Below are 18298 nucleotides of genomic sequence, written 5' to 3'. Positions count from 1 at the left end.
AAGTGGTTTATTTTAAGCAAATTAGGAGGAAACCTAAAGGAATGTAGATTGTATGACATGAATGCGTCTTTGAACTCGACCACATATTCCTTTTCACAGTAATCAGATGTGAGAAAAACAGGTTTCCTTTTTTCAACTTAGGTTTTATATCAGACAACTGCTTGTTAAATTGCCAGTTTCATTGGCATGTCTAATGTTGCACGGTAATGTTGTCTGTGCAAAGCAAATACTTCAATACATTTTGGCAAAGTGGTATATAATATCCATTTTTGTATTTTTATATATTTAAATGGAAGGGCATAGGTGCGCTCTTGTTGACATGTATTGATGCACCTTTTACCTGGACATGTAAAACCCAATGCTACAGCTGACACTAAAAGTCCTGACTCCACAGGCAACGTCCAGAGGTCAGTGTGTTTGACGGCTAAACATGACTGACATGTTTCCAAAGCAAGATATCAAGTGATTTTCTATTCAATGTGTAAAATGTTTCCCCCCCCCCCATTTATGGCAACCCCAATTGATGGAAATGTGGTAAAGCCTGATAAGAACAGTTTTAATCCAGTGTGAAAACATGTCTGCCCACCTATCTTTGGCTATTCATGCATTTTACCTTTGTTACTGCACTTGTTTATAAATCATCAGTTTCCTAGCTTGACAAAATACTCTTGCTACAACATAGCATTGTAATTGAAAAGGACATTCTAAAAGGATATGGCAGCCAGCCTGTCTAAATATGTGTGGAGTAGAGTGCATCATCACATCTTCCATGGGTCACCAGTCAAATCACAGAACAACAGAGATTGACATAGATCGTCTCACTTCCATGCCAAAGGGCAATTTGGAGTTCACTTAACTTGTTTTTGAATATTTCCACAACAACGCTGGAGATCACGTTAACTGTACATAGAGAGGACTGGGGATCAACCAGTTCTTGTTGAAAGGCAACGATGCTACACACCGAAACATGTTGCCCTGTATGGCGAATTTGATATCCAGCTGTTTAAAAAAAAAAATTGCACATGTCAAAAGTTATTTTCTTCAGTTGTACATTTTTTCACACCTGACAAGAAGACAGGTATGGGTGTCACTTCTGTCACCTATAAATAGATGTATTGGTATTAGGATGGCAACGTTACACGTCAGTCAATCTCAACTTGTCATGCCTTGCCATATCTAATCCTTCAAAATAAAATGTATGGTATGTGATCCAGAAACATCATGGGACTACGAATAAAATAAAATGTACATTGTAATGCTTGCTCTATCGTTAAAAAATATTGTTGCATTTTACTACAGCAGCCCAGATTAGCGGGTTGGTGGGGTAATCCGGGTATTTACAGGATCGTAAAAACAAAAATGACTTGGATTAGTGCACCTGTGGTATGCATTATAATCCTGGGGTCCATTTCTTTCTTTTGTTCCCCCAACTTTAAAATGGTGTGTTCATGTATTATTTAATGGGTGTTACAATTCCATTCATGACAAGCAAAAGCTACCCTAAAACTTGGCTTATAATAAACTAAATACACACTCAAAACAGAAGGGAAGGGAGAACTGCTTCCTTAACAGAAAAAAAAGAAAAAAGCTTTAATGTGGCTGAGAGGATTACTTCATCAGAGTGTGTGTGTGTGTGTGTGTGTGTGTGTGTGTGTGTGTGTGTGTGTGTGTGTGTGTGTGTGTGTGTGTGTGTGTGTGTGTGTGTGTGTGTGAAACATTCATTATGTAACAACCGGAGGTAGAAGCATAATCAGGACCTCTGATGCCATGCTATAAATCTTAGGCAGAAAGACAAGAATACAAATGTATATGCGTGCACACGACTGCACACACAGACAAATTACAGTAGCTGCTGGCTCTTGCCATGAAAATCTAATGTATTTAAGACATCGGCCAAAGCAATGGAAATGAATTTTTAGATGTGTGATGCAAGTGAAATAAGGACTTAATTAAATATTCCACTCAAATTTACTCAAATAACCCACAAAATGTGTGAGCCATTGAAACTAATGATTTATATTACAAAACACAGTATCAATATCAACTAGTCAATGAACAGCAATATTACAAGCTACAGTGGGTATAAGCACAGACACAACCTAGTTACTTCCCCATCAACCGTGAGGGTTTCACCAGAATATACAATTATATTCATTCAAACTTTCCACTTAAAGCTAAATTAAAACCATATACCAATATGCTTTATCATTAACCTCAGTATAAAATATGGTTAAACATACCCAGATGTACCTGCACCTAGTTACTCTGATCTACTTTGATTTAAATTTTAACTACAGTCCCTTTGACTGTATGTTTTTGTCTGTTATACAAAATACTTTATTCTACTTTGTGGTTTGTGAATGATGCTGTCAGTCCATCAGTTATCATATCTATTCACATTCCAAAGCTATTCCTTCTCTTTTATCATTTCCATTTTTTTTCCGAGGCGGCTGACAGCAGCAACATGTGTAGAGCCAACCCAGTCTCACACAAACACCTGAAATAACTATGATGACACACGGACAGAAGCATCAAAAGGTGTTTGGATGGGTCTGCATGGTAAATCAGCTAGGCTCGTGTAGCCAGTCTTCTTTCCCCTTAATTTCCAAAGAGGTCTGCTGTCAGTCGTTTATTTTCCCTTAGCTTACTTTTGTTTCAAAAAACATTTGAGCTTTTTTTTTTTCTTTTTAAATGCACATTTGTCTTATCGGAAGTGAATTATTTAAACAATGATGTAAAGATTACTCAACCCAAACATAAACTACCTCTAAAGGTCTCTTATACTATCATGCTAAATGTGTGTCCACTCCTGTGCTGTGACAACAGTGCTTTATCTTTGTTGCTTTATTAAAATGTCTTCTGTGAAATTTCTAAATCTTTATTTTTCAGAGTAAAAAGCCAGTTTCCAGGGAGAATAAGCCCTCGATTTTGGGTTAATGTGTGTGTGCGGTTTTTTGTTAATGTATGTGCGGATGTTAATGCGCAAACTCAGCAGAAAGGAACAAAAGAAAAGGAAAATGAAAATGAAAGGTAGGGATTGGCTTAAGGCAATGTATATAGCCAGTGATCTCCAGCAGCAGCACTCTGTGCACGTGTGTGTATGCAGAGTGTTTTCAGCACCCTGCAGGGTCTAAATGTCCTTGCAAGAACAAAACAAAGAGGGAAAAAAATCTTGTGTTTATAATTGCTTTCCCATCATAAGTCCAACATACAGTGGGGCAAAAAAGTATTTAGTCAGCCACCAATTGTGCAAGTTCTCCCATTTAAAAAGATGAGAGATGCCTGTAATTTTCATCATAGGTACACTTCAACTATGAGAGACAAAATGGGGGAAACAATCCAGGAAATCACATTGTAGGATTTTTAATGAATTAATTGGTAAATTCCTCGGTAAAATAAGTATTTGGTCACCTACAAACAAGCAAGATTTCTGGCTCTCACAGACCTGTAACTTCTTCTTTAAGAGGCTCCTCTGTCCTCCACTCGTTACCTGTATTAATGGCACCTTTTTGAACTCGTTATCAGTATAAAAGACACCTGTCCACAACCTCAAACAGTCATACTCCAAACTCCACTATGGCCAAGACCAAAGAGCTGTCAAAGGAGACCAGAGACAAAATTGTAGACCTGCACCAGGCTGGGAAAACTGAATCTGCAATAGGTAAGCAGCTTGGTGTGAAGAAATCAACTGTGGGAGCAATTATTAGAAAATGGAAGACATACAAGACCACTGCTAATCTCCCTCGATCTGGGGCTCCACGCAAGATCTCACCCCGTGGGGTCAAAATGATCACAAGAACGGTGAGCAAAAATCCAAGAACCACACGGGGGGACCTAGTACATGTCCAGGCCCGTCTGAAGTTTGCTAGAGGGCATTTGGATGATCCAGAAGAGGATTGGGAGAATGTCATATGGTCAGATGAAACCAAAATAGAACTTTTTGGTAAAAACTCAACTCGTCGTGTTTGGAGGAGAAAGAATGCAGAGTTGCATCCAAAGAACACCATACCTACTGTGAAGCATGGGGATGGAAACATCATGCTTTGGGGCTGTTTTTCTGCAAAGGGACCAGGACGACTGATCCGTGTAAAGGAAAGAATGAATGGGGCCATGTATCGTGAGATTTTGAGTGAAAACCTCCTTCCATCAGCAAGGGCACTGAAGATGAAGCGTGGCTGGGTCTTTCAGCATGACAATGATCCCAAACACACCGCCAGGGCAACGAAGGAGTGGCTTCGTAAGAAGCATTTCAAGGTCCTGGAGTGGCCTAGCCAGTCTCCAGATCTCAACCCCATAGAAAATCTTTGGAGGGAGTTGAAAGTCCGTGTTGCCCAGCGACAGCCCCAAAACATCACTGCTTTAGAGGAGATCTGCATGGAGGAATGGGCCAAAATACCAGCAACAGTGTGTGAAAACCTTGTGAAGACTTACAGAAAACGTTTGACCTCTGTCATTGCCAACAAAGGGTAAATAACAAAGTATTGAGATGAACTTTTGTTATTGACCAAATACTTATTTTCCACAATCATTTGAAAATAAATTCATTAAAAATCCTACAATGTGATTTCCTGGATTTCTTTTTCTCATTCTGTCTCTCACAGTTGAGGTATACCTATGATAAAAATTACAGGCCTCTCTCATCTTTTTAAATGGGAGAACTTGCACAATTGGTGGCTGACTAAATACTTTTTTGCCCCACTGTATGAATACATATCAGTGGGAAACAGCCAAATTGCTGTTTGCATGGCTTGTCAAGTACAAAGCATTTTCTGTCCTGATGTTTTCTTTAGAAATGTAAACAGCTTTAACTGTAAAATGTTCATCTGGCATGAACAACAATGAGCACATGTTTTACATTTACTGGGTTACAACAGCACCTTATTTCAATAAAGTTTTTTCTATATATTATCTGTAGGTAGAACTTGCTGACTTATTATCCTTTCATCTATGCATCCTCTACTCCGAAGATGCTAGCATGTTGACTCTGCAAGCACTAGAATAATCTGGAATAGAAATACTGAGATGTGCATCACTGTAAGCTTTTATTTTCATCACACACTTTTGTACCTACAAAAACAGACAACTTTGGAGGACTTATGAAATGCTTTGTATGCTCGTCATCTATTGTGTAGAAGAAACACCACTGAGGAAGAAAGACTTCTTTAGTTTAAAAAAAGAAGCCAGACGTTGTCCTTTCATCACTGCATTTCTGTCCAGATGCTGCTGCTTTACCTTTAAAAAATTGCAATTGGCATCAAGTCAGTGAAAAGAACTCGAGTCAATTTGTGTTGGACTGAAAGTCCCAAGCAAAATAACTAAGTACCACTGATGTGTTACAACTGGTGTGCATTAAGAGTAAGCTGTACTTGGCAGGAAACTCAAAAGGGTTCAAAAATCATATTGCAAGAAATGATTATACTGCACACCGACTGCTTACTTATCTTTATTATTTCTCTTTAAACTGTTTTCTCTCACTTTCGGTGTTGAAATCACTATTCTTGAACACCGCAAGTGAGAAATAACAGTGACTTTATACTACAAAAGTAATTGAAATGCATTGAGAAACTCCATCTCAGTTTGAAGAATGTTACACTAGTGCACTTTTACAAAAAAAAAAGGTGTCCAGCGAGCTTTAAAATTAAAGTCATGAAGGGCATTTTGTGTATGTCATTCAGATTTCACCAGCGCTTGTCAAAACGTCAACCATCTCATACGAGGTTTGTGCGAGATTCAGGTGAGATACTGAATGCCTCAGTGACAAACCCCGGCAGACAGCAGAGCGATTATTCCAAACACGCCTTGCCTGTAATCAATGGCAGAAGGTCATGCGCACACCACAAACACACACATTCTCGACAGAGTGACACACACCACACAATCCCCCGTACACATGTAGACCAACTGCCTGGCACAATCTGTCACAGACATTTACATTATAATGCAAACCAGATACCAAACATACACACACAGCCCTGGATCAATACATTAGGTCATAACCCCAGTGATGAACCATATGGAACATCAATAGGCTCATCAATCACACAATCACAAAAACTGGCAGGGTCACCCGGGGTGTGTGTGTGTGTGTGACGAAGTGAGTCTACTCTTGATGTATAGCATGTCAGCTCATATTTAAAGGTTATGAATACATTTCCTAGATCAACAGAATGTTCGGTTTGTTCCCGCTGAAACTAAGTGTGATTTTGCTAGCCGTGTGTGTGTATAGGAGTGTGTGTTTTGTACTCTGATCTATAGTCATTGATTACAGGAATGCAGTGTGTGTGTGTGTGTGTGTGTGTGTGTGTGTGTGTGTGAGACAATGTGTCTCCCTGTGTCCCTGTGTGAGGAGCCTATTCTGCTAATATTTAAAGGTTATGAATACGTGTCATTTATTGACTGTGTGTCTACGTTAGGGTTCTTGTATGCATCACGGGCTACTTGCAGAGTGTGTGGGTGTATGTGTGTGGGTGTGTGTGTGTGTATACACTTAAGAGTCAATATGGACAACCTGCCCACTAAACATCTGAGAGCTGTAAACTAGTACTTTATACATAAAGATTATAATTAACTCTTTGGCACTCCATTATCATTTTGCCCCCGTCGCCTGAAGTGAATGACCTTTCCATTAAAGGGACATTGGCCCTAATCAAAGTTACTCAGCTCTGCAATTACAAATGAAGATGACTGGTAGCATTTCATTGTGATAGGTAATTGTGCTTATGAGAGGTCATTGGTGAAGAAAATGAGGAACTGTTGAAGAGCAAAATGTCAGCTTATTAAAAAAATACTCTTAATTTCCAGTGGGAAGCAAACGTGGTGATGAATCATCTCCATGCCAGGCAACTACATTTCTGACTTTCTTCTAGATCTACAGTACATTCACCACTTTTTAAAGCATTCTTAACTAGGATGCTTCACGGCAGCAGTGCTTAAGTTGGAGAGTTTATTTTTGAGCCACACAAGATAACTTGCACGTCTTAAGACACATTGGCAGTTAATGAAGAACAGTACCTTAATACACTGCTTTAAGACTTCTTGCCTCCTCTTGTGTGTTCTACTTTGCCTGTCTTCTAGCCTTTCTGACCTGTACTATCTGCTGTCTTGTGAATCTAAATATCCTTTCAAATACAAGAAACCAAAAAACCCGGCTTCCCTACTCCAATTCCTCCAATTAACATCACCTTCCTTATTTGCAGCCAACTGCGCTTTCGAACAACTAATCTATAACAACGGGCAATGTAAGAGGGGGTTCGATCTATAATCCTTGTTCTTGCCCAACTTTAGCTGCCTAAAATAAAGAAAGCTAGTTTATTGTGGGGAGATTTTTATACAGCAGTGATGCTAAGCGTTTAGCAGCGGCATGTGCTCTAGCAACAATGCTTTCTCCCGGACAGCTTAGGGCCCATTGAATCTCTAATGACAGCATTGTGCTTTAATGAGTGTAAGCTCCAGAGCAACACTCAGGGTAGTAATAGTGTCTTACCAAACAAGCTCCTGATAACCTTTCAAAATGTGAGTTCTTTCCTTGCTTGATTTTTTCCCTGTTACCATCAATCTTGCTTTATATGGGTCTCTTAAGAAGTCCCATTTTAGATACAGGCAGGGTCACTCACACACAACTTCATGACTACACTGGTGCAAAACAAAAAAGTCTAAACACAGTTCAGAGCCACATAAGCACACGCACAGCTTGGAGGCAATGTCCCTGTCTGAAGACGACTATCTGTTGTTTCTCACACCAGAATTATGTCTTTCACATGGTATCACTTTCTATGTTTCAGTCCGTCCGTGCTTGTTTCTGTTCTCAATCCTTTTTTTATATCACAGACACATCTGACAGAAGCTCAACCATATCACACGCGCCCTTGATGTGACAGACAAACACTCATCGATATCTCCTCCAAGCAAACAATCACACGCACTTAGTGATCATCCATTTCCCATCGAGCCCCTTGGCCGAGCTACAGTGTGCGTTGCCATGGTAACTAAATACTCTTCAAATGATGAGTTGGCTGATAACACCTCTTCTCGGGTGAAACGATTCATTGAATGTTTGTGTCCTGATTATGAGCACAGGTACATTGAAGGGATGTGTGCACGCTACCCCTCGTCTATGCTCCTCACAGAAATAATGCCCCCACCCCCGGTGCCCCCTCTGTCAAAGCACTCAAACTAGCTGAGGACACCACATTGGCATTGATGCGAGATGGGTCGGCCGGCTGTCATCGTCGAGTGCAGACAAACAAATTGGAGCTTAATGTGCAGAAAACAATAGAGATGCAGGTCTCACACTCTCACAGACACCCGCCTACTCATCCCCTCCTGGATATAACAGGCAGCAGGTGGCTCAGTTATTAGAGACACATCACTCAAACAGGGGCCGTGTTGTTCGGCCCCGTGCTCTGACCTGAATGTAGGTGAGGGGCACAGGGACCTTATGCTGATCAATAAAGCGTCACATTATTATAAAATAATAGGCACAGCAGTGAGCAGGGGAGGGTTGTTAAAGTTCCCAAGCATCATTATCTCCAACACACTGAGCATTCTGCCCACCATCCACCAACCGAAAAGCACAACTGAGGTGTTTTTTGTCCTGCTGAAGCTGAAAAAGCTTACTAATCCAGGTGCACAGAACTGTTTTAACAAGCATCAGCACAACGTCAGTCACTGTCTGGTTTGCTCCCGCCTTCTACTACCCCTCAGAAATATCTGCAGTGTCATCTTTGCCCGCTGTTTGCCTCGCTCTATCATAGACCAGAAAAGTGCCAGAAGAGTGTAGTAGAGATTCCCATGACCTTTCCTCACCCAGACGAAGACCTGCTTAAGAAAGCACTCTTTGAGAGAAGGTATTTGTTCTCAACTACTGCTACTAGAGAAGCTTATTCCTAAGAACAGACCAGCTACTTAAAAGCTGCCTTAAGACTGTGCACCATCTCAGCTTTTGCAATCTGTCTCTGAAACCACTCCATCAGCTGATTTTGTCATTCTCTTAGTGGTTGCAACAGAAATTGCAAAACAAGCATATTTTTTACCCGGTTGTTTTTTTTCTCACCAGGACATCAGAGCGTGGTTTCTCTCATTTAGGACTCCTGGATAAACAGTTTCTAGTAGCAAATGGTAGCATGGGTCGCTTCACTGATTATTGATTCTCTGTCTGCAGTATCCACACAACACAGATCATTTTAATCCGTTGTGGGACAAAAGACATGTGTTCCTTGTGTGTGGAGACGACACATTCGAGCACTTTGGGTTCAAAAAGCAAAGCTATTGTACAGCGCTAACAGTCTGGACTCATTCCTGTCATCCCCGGTTATCAGTCAGTGATGCCTCCAAGGTCACAGCCATTAATAAAGACTCCACTGCTTGCGTTTCAGGTTTTAATACTAGAGTAAAACACCTATAAACACCAACAACATTTCTCCGTGTTGAAATTCAACAGACACTGTAATGAAATGACATATGCCATATGTGTAGAGATTGAGATTTAAAAAAAATGGGTGGTGTCTTTATTTTCAGAGATGTATATAAGAACCATGTCCTTTCAGTTACTATTTATCCAAGTAATTGATTAATTCAGCTTCTGCACTTAAGGAAATGAATTCCTAGTTATTTCTTTTTATGTAGTGTTATTTCAAACCACAGTCCACTGCATATCACAGGGATGTACTATGCAAATGCAAAATTCATATTATCATCATGAAATGTGACCCTCTTATTGGTTTGCCACCCGTAATGACAACTTTTGATGCTTGAATACATGTTCCTTCACACTAACTTGTATTTTCTTTTACGTGTAATGACGTGTTTTTACATCATGGTCCCTTCACCGACACATACAACACGACCATTGTGGTTTCATCAAATCATTAGCAATGCCGAGAGACCATTTTAAACCATACCATAAACTTATTACTGATAACATACTGTGATTTTAGGTCGGTGCTTTGTCACCTTTGCTGCTTGTCACAGCTTCATAATAAAATAACAACTTTTTAAACACGTCATAAATGCAGTTTTAAGTCACGCAGTCATAAAGCCTTTGGGTTTATAGACTTATGAGGCCCTTTGCTGTGAAAAAGGAAATTCTTCCTTCTCAAGTTTTGATGTTTAATGACTCAACACCAAGTCACCCCATTAAAGATTCATTGCTGCAGTTTATGTCAAAGAAACATGCTTGTCATTGTGTATTTGGTGCCTGTGTGTTTGTGATTTGCAGCCGCTGTGTGAGCAATTATTTAAACAGCTGGTTTTTACGCTCGGGCTAAATTGTCCTCCGAGACACACGCACATATAGACACTAAAACTAAAATATATTCAATTATCCTATTTATTCCATGTCCATTTGGTTGAAAGTGTCACAGGGTAACAAAGAAAAACACAGCAGTGAGGGTTTGAGAGAGCTCACAATAATTAAACACCTTAGCAGACTTTTGCAACTACGACCACAAACAACAACTAAAATCAAGTGTGTGTGTGTGAGTATGATAAAAGCCCTCTCATGGAAAAGAAGGGATAAGAGCCCACACAGCTTCCTGGGCTGTTTGTTTTGTGCTGTGGTTACAGGGAGAAAATTGCAGCGCATTCTGCAAATAATAATGACGATGAAAGTTATTCAGTGGAACAGACCAGCAGGGACTGACTCGGTGTGTCGAGATGAGGTAGGAAATGAGTATCATTCCGGCAGCAAAGAACATTTGCAGAGAGGGAGAGAAGGGGGAAGCACAACAGAGATGGGGTGAGGTGGTATATAGAGCTAAATTGTACAGTACCCACCTTTCTACCTATCCCTCAGTGGTCTTGCTCTTAAATGTTGATTAGTCTGATCTTTGTCTTTCTTCAATCTACCTCTTCTCACTCTCGCTCACTGGTTGTCTCTATTTGTCTCTTTAAAGCACACCCACATTCACACACAATGCACTCACACATCCAGAAAACACTGCTCACAGCCTTAAAGATGCACTGACACACAATGTACACCACACATTACCAGAGACACAAAAGGTGTGTGCATCCCACGCTCGTGCACACGCCCGGACACAAGCATACAGGTACTCACAGTTTGAGTGAGCTGCAGGTGGAACTAATTGTCTCAGCGCGAGTACAAGTCTCCCCTCGTTCACCCTAGTTTTTCCCCCTCTCCTCCCCTCAGCTCCTCTTTTCCTCTCCTCCTCTTCGCGCTTCACCACTCCTGAATTCCTCCCGTCATCTTTTTCTCTCCTCTCTACCGTCTAATTTTCTTCTCCCCTTTATTCTTTCATCCTTTCTGTCAGTTCATCGACAACATAGCCTGACCTGGCTGAGGACACACACAAACACTTTGGATTAGAGTGGCACAGGATAGACTACAACCTCAATGTCCTTCATACTTAATAAGAGATTATGCTGGAATGGTGCTGGGACAGGCCACGACGCAGCAAGAGCTGAAATAATAGTCAGTTAAACAGTTTTCAACATCCTGTGCAACAGATTGTCGCTGCAGAGGTTTCCAATAACAGTAACAAAGTCATCATGGAACTTTTAAAACTAATTTGGTGAATTGGATGGTCAATGTTGTTTCCTCCAGTGCATTCAACAACATTAAAATCAACAAAAAACGTACAGTGTAGAGCAGCGGTGTCCAAACTACGGCCTGAGGGCCAAATGCGGCCCGCAGGCCGTTTTGAATCGGCCCTCTGCAAATTCTAAAAGTATAATGGAATATGGCCCACAAATTAAACTTTTGCTGGTCTTATATTGTACTTCTCAAATATATGTTCAAATGCATTAATGAGCGCAATTTTCAAATAATTTCAGTCATTTAAAAACGAAAACATTTTCTAACAAATCGTAGTAGCAATCTGAGGCTTCTGTTTTAAAGAATGAGCTGCTAACAAAATAAATGAAACCCTAAAGAGAGACTGAGATGTAGGCTGTTTTTTTCCGCGTTTTCAAGTATCGCGCATTATTCACCTACATTTCATTAGCTAACTTACTACTTAACTTATTAGGCAATATTCACCTCTACAAGTGACCCAGCTCTCCGTATTTGTTTCTGTATGTGGCCCTCAGTGAAAAAAGTTTGGACACCCCTGGTGTAGAGTCTGTTTTGTCCTCTGAAATCACACTAGATGTGAATGAAGCACCACAAGTGTATTAAAAAAGATCCCTCAAAACAAGGTTTCAAATGGTCTGAATATCTTAAAATTGCCATTCATTTTTCCTTATATATAATAACTGATTTATTTTTGTTATAAAAAGCACGTTAACGTTGAGAAAAAAATAATAAGAAAAATAATTTGGCAGACCAAATGTTTATAGACTATAAATGATGATTGATTACAGTAAATTAAAGATTAGAACTGGTACTTTCTACCACTCTAGGTAGACGACACTTTAGGTAGACGACACACCTAGATGCTTTACCAGGTCTTCTCTCACTTTGATGAGCAAAGTAGTGATGTGAGGATAATGTGCTTTGATTTTTCTAAGAGCATTTAAGAAGCCCCCTTAATTATTTTGTGTTTATCACATCTACCAACCACTTTAGAGCATCCACCAATTCACTCACACACTTCTATACTGCCATGCAAGGTTATCAATGTGGATCAATGCTCATCGTTCGCATCAAAAGAAGCCAGCAAAGGTTTTTTCCAGCTTTGGACATGAGATCACGATGTCTCCTGGGCATCTTCCTTCGGAGGTTTTCCGAGCATGTCAAACTAGTAGGAGATCACCAGGAAGACCCTGAACATGCTGGAGAGATTATACAGTAAATGTCTCCGAAGATCCCACAGGGGTTGGAAATTGTTGCAGGGGAGAGACATTACTGAAATACTGCTGCCACCACGAACCAGCCTCGGATAAGCAGCTGAATATTGATGGTGTTATAAAAAGGTCCTTGACCAAGAGTAATGTTGTTCAGAGTGTTGGAAAGTGTTGGAAATGGAATAAATGCAGAGTATTATAGTTTTTCTGAACTCCATTTAAAATAGTATACAGACAAACTTAATTTGCTGCCTTGATGGTTTCATTTAAAGGCGAGCACTTTGTACTATGTATTAATAAAGTCAGCCAAACTGTCACTGCCTCATTGATGTTACACTTGGTTTTATTTGGCCTTCAGCGGTTAAAGTGGTGAAGTCATATTATAGGCCAATTCTCCCAATACCTTAGTCATAAAATCTCAATCATTTATGTTGTATTTTTCTTTCACTCCTCATTATACAGCTGGCAGAAAGAGGCTCAAAGTGATTGCAAACCTATATTTAAATTGATTTTCCATTGAGTTCTCTCAAAAGGTTAACAGCTCATTTTGATGTCGTAAATGTCTGGTGGTCTGTTTTTGGTTGAAATGAAACATGAAGTGCAGTTAAAAATTAAAATTTAAAAAAATCAGCAGGAAACAAGAATAGGATACAAGGAAAAACAAACGCTGTGAAAACGTTTTACACAGAAAAGCGTCCTGTTATTTTTGGGTAAGATTCGAGATATTGCAGGGTTAACTTGCATGCTTTTACAAATTATTTACACAATAATGTTCCTCATAAATGGTCAGCAATAGTATGGAATTATTAACTATGTGAAAAAAGAAACAAAATAGAACATCTATTACAATCCGGCAAGTTGAGAACACACAAGCAGCAAGTTAAAGTATTTTCTTGAGCGAGTTTAGAAAAACACTACACACGGTTTACTGTCAAGTGAAAAGTAGATCTACATGTCTTCTATAACATTTTTCAATACTGCATGACTTCCTGCAATAACACAAACAGACTCGCTGCTCAAGGTAATGTCATTTAAGGTTTTTTTTTCCTTTACTTAAATTACTTTAATGTAATTTCTACAAACTGGACATTATTTTTCATAGACAGGACATTTTACTGGCTAAATTGCCAGGAAACTAACATATACAAATGGAAAAGAAAACATATGAACATAATAGGTAATAGAAAAAGGAGAAATGAGTTAAGTGCAGGCGCAAAAAAAGGGTCTGTACGGCAGGGAAAAAAGCCGTTGACTGATGGGTTTGCAGTGAGTGACAAAGTATTAGAAAATGAGAGAAGAGAGACGGTGAGAGAAAGACCTCCACCTTTCTATCTCCGTTGTCATCTTGTCTTCACCATTCATTTCCCGTTTTCCTCTGACTCTTCCCTCATCCGTCATTCACTTTATCTCCACCTTGCTCCTTGCTAATGCTCTCCCCCTTAACTCCACAAGGATCATTATCATTTCCTGCTTTCTCTTGCTGCTTCATTTATTCACTCTGTAACTCCCTCCGATGCATTTGCTCCCCATTTCTCTTACCCTGCCTCTTTCTCCCCATCTCTCTCTGTCTCATTCACTCATTCTCTCTTTCCCCCTTCCCCTTTAAGTTCACTCCCATCATCAGTTCTCTCACTCACTTTAAAACGTTAAAAAATGCCTTTAGTGCTGGAGAGATAATATGGTCAGTACTTTTTTTTTTTTCGAAGTGGGGGCTTTCATTTTCTTCAAAATTTGCGTCTCGCTTCATAATTTATGTTCTTCCTTTGTCTTCCTCTGTCTCACTTCTTCATTTTCTGGATTTTCCTGTTTTTTCATACTGGGTTTTCTATTCTTCTCTTTTTTTAGCGCACTCACTCAAGTACCCCATTTAAATTGCTCATTCATTCTACAATAGCTGCCTCTCCAGTGTACCTCTCCTTACAAAACCTCTTCCACTGTCTCAGTGTGTTTAATCCACACTGCTTTTATCTTAAATTAATTATTGAAATATTTCATCACACAGTGCGTATTCTCTGAATCATAATTCAATTATTCAATCTTCCTCTTCCAGGGTTTTTGATTAAAGTGTTCTCTCTCCTGGTATAAGTGTTGTATAATCTAAAATCACATAACACAAATGTAATTTCCTTTTATCATGACTGACCCCAATGTCTGTATCATGTAAATTATTGTCAAATAAAATCCTAAATGTTATTGATACCTACATGGGCTACCTTTATCACGGTTGTAGTACTGTACACACCTTGTTGGAAAGTCTTCATGTAAAAATATCAAACATAACAGCAAGTTACTACTGAATAAGGACACACAATGGTTATTGGGCATATCGCCCATGGATCAAAACACATTCATTTGCAGAAATAAACTAGCTGTACAAGCCTGCAATTACCACAGAGATCTTCAAGATTGTACCTTTACCTGTTAACTAATTTACTTCAGATCACAAAGGCTGAGACAACCTCTTTACATGACACCAAATAAGCTCATATTTGGCAAGATAACCAAAGAAAAAAGAACAAAAACAGTTTAAGGATATTTTTGGAGCAAAACCACGATTAATAGCTGTCAATATAATCATTTATAGTGATAAAAAGTACACCAGCCGATTGTGTACAAATTGAACTAAACACTAAACTTGCCTTAATAATAACATAAAAAAGGGACATCTCGTTTGTTAGTTTTAGCCAATAATTCAAGAATAGTGACGGTAATCACGGATGTACAAATCCAAGGAGTGGGAGGGCATTTATATTTGATGCTAATCAGTTGAAGCAGAAGAGTAATAGAAACTACTTCAAGGCACAAACAACATTAGCACCTCCCTGAAGTTACCATGGAAATACGGGATCATGGCACTGTGTTAAGATATCTGAGGAATCAAACTGCAAAAAAAACAAAACTGTAGACCTGTACCTGATCCAGATAAGCTCTTAACAACATAAACTGGAATATACTACAAAGCAGCGAGTGGGAGTTGTTGGCAAACAACCAACAGTGTATGAACACACCTGAAATATCACCTAGCATCAATTGTTTTGAACATAACGCCGTTCATTTGCGCTTTCATTTTAGCAATGCCAGCAGCCTTTCACAAACACAAGCCCAAACACTACAGAGAAATATAGGCAACATTAGTGCTGTCAACGTTTCAAACATTTTGGGAAGCTCACTTGTTTCTGCTGAGGTTGCCCAGCCGTGTATTAGTATGAGGTTGTTTAGTATCTCCTGTAATCCAGCGCTGCTGATGACACTTCCAAACTCTGGAAAATGTTCCTTTGAGAGTTGGTGACTAAAAGGCCAAGAAATCATGCGGCGTCTTCCTGCTGTAGTCCTTGCAGTGTTACACACCACTCATCGAGACAGACGCCATTCTCCAAACGTCAACATGCGTTAGCTAAAGACTACACCGTGTCAGCGACTCATCAAAGGTACAGCTGGTGACGACACAGCTGCCATCCACTTGGGGCATTTAATGTCTGTGATGTCTACATCAAGAAGCGGTTTCGAAAAACGAGCTTCAACTCCAAAACGAGGTTGGCAAACAGGAAGTACAAAAATAAAGATTTAAAGAAAGAGTCGTTAATTAAACAAGTCAAAAGTTGGAGATACTAGTGACAGTTATTAAATTAGTTAAGGGTTTGGTATTCTCTGTATCTACACTGACTTATAAGATCTACACCTGCCTGCTGCCATGTGTGTTGGTGCTCAATTAAGCAGTGTTAAAGGCTTTACATGCTGTAATGTGAGACAGGACGTGACAGCAAAAGTTACTATTTTACTCCATAAAAGTGGAACACTTGGTTGCTTGTTTCTATAAAGGAATAAGTGATGCAATGTGACATGCAAACATCATAAATTATCACTTCACTAGGTAAAGAAAAACCACTTCATTAAATAGCCACCACAGATGACAGGATGTATGAAATGTTGCTTTACGTTAAGTATTAATTACACCAATTCAGGCCTGACAGGCAACTTTAATTATGTTGTAGAAGATATAATAACCCAACATCTAAAAACACACTTTCAATTAAAGAAACAAATAGAGGCTGTTGTGAGGAGGCGTGTGGTACTAGTGTCACACAGACATAAATATATACAACGGTTGTTTCAATACTTTATTCAGAATTTACAAATTAAATGACTGCTTATGAATACAAGCGGGCACTTTTAATTTGTATATGTCCCTCCAGTTATTTTTCTGTGCTTATGCCTCAAGTGTAAACTGTTGCTATCCTTCCTGCATGTAAACATAACGAGAGAAAAAGAAAAAGACAAAAGAGAAAGTGACAAAAAACGTTTCTTTACTACAAGTTACTTCTGCCTGTCAGAAACGTATGTGCATATGCCTATAATTAAATCCTAAAAAAAGAAATACATAAACACAAATTTGACATTTCACAGCAAGGTCTCTCATCCCTCAGGTCATTGCTGGGGAATATGAAAGGGTGACAGAGAGATGGAAAGAGGAGACACAGTATGGTGGAGAAGGGAGGGATGTCAAGAAGCAGCTGAGAGTTTGACCTGGAGGTATTCTGAATAATGGATGGATGAAGTGGAGGATGGAGAGGAGAGGGGAGATGGCAGCCCCTATCACCCTCATTCTCCTCTTCTGTCTTTCTTTGTCCACACTCTTTGTATATACTCTCTTATTTATTTTTCTAAATTCATATCCTCCTCCTTCGATGACACTACATAAAGCAGTTGTGTACTCACAGTTGGATCATTTGCATGCATTTTAATTATTATAATGCACTGAATACACTCTGATTATTGATTCAATTACAGGGGTAAGGTCAACATCCTGGAAAGTAGATACAAAAATAACACATTTCCCCCCACAATTCCATTAATTAGGAAGTGGAATCCCTTCAGCTTTCTCAAACAGACAGAGGTTAGGAGTACACTTTGACCTATATGTTGTATTTAAGCAAATCACTAGAGTACACTGCAGTGAAGTGATGAGCAGTATGCCAGTGATCAAATGAATAAATGAGTTAGTTGCTGGATTAATTGTGCTACTTTGACCCATATAAACACTATAATCCCACATATTGCCTGAAGCTGATAACTCCTTGTAACGGAAGTATACTGTAGCTAAATATACGCAATGAGTGGAACACATGAATAAGCCTGAACTCCTGGATTGCCAGGATTACAAGCAGGCACCACTGGGAGAGCAAATGTCAGGGCAACAGTTCTCTAGCAGGAAAAGATAGAGACGTAAGCGGTTCTTGTAAGGAAGCCACTTGCAATATGTTTAAAACCTTTTTCTGTTTTGTGCATCTTCTTGTGACTGAGTCAATCAAGGGAAGTCAAAAGGATTATGCTGCCATTGGGAGTGGAAATATATATCTCACACAGAAAAAAAGAGATGTCCAAGGATTTAAGCTGTCTGAGCTTCTCTGAGCATATCACGGCCAGTGTTGGTCCAATAGCAACTGATTTTGGCTCATATTATCGGTAGTAGGAACCACTATCTATACATACTGGGGATACTGGGTACTTTTTAAACCAAATGATAGAGTAATAAGACTTCAAAGAGCAGGTACAG

This window comes from Eleginops maclovinus, chromosome 13 (genome assembly GCF_036324505.1).
Source record: "Eleginops maclovinus isolate JMC-PN-2008 ecotype Puerto Natales chromosome 13, JC_Emac_rtc_rv5, whole genome shotgun sequence".
NCBI classification, from domain to species: Eukaryota; Metazoa; Chordata; class Actinopteri; order Perciformes; family Eleginopidae; genus Eleginops; species Eleginops maclovinus.
This window is presented reverse-complemented; position numbering follows the sequence as displayed.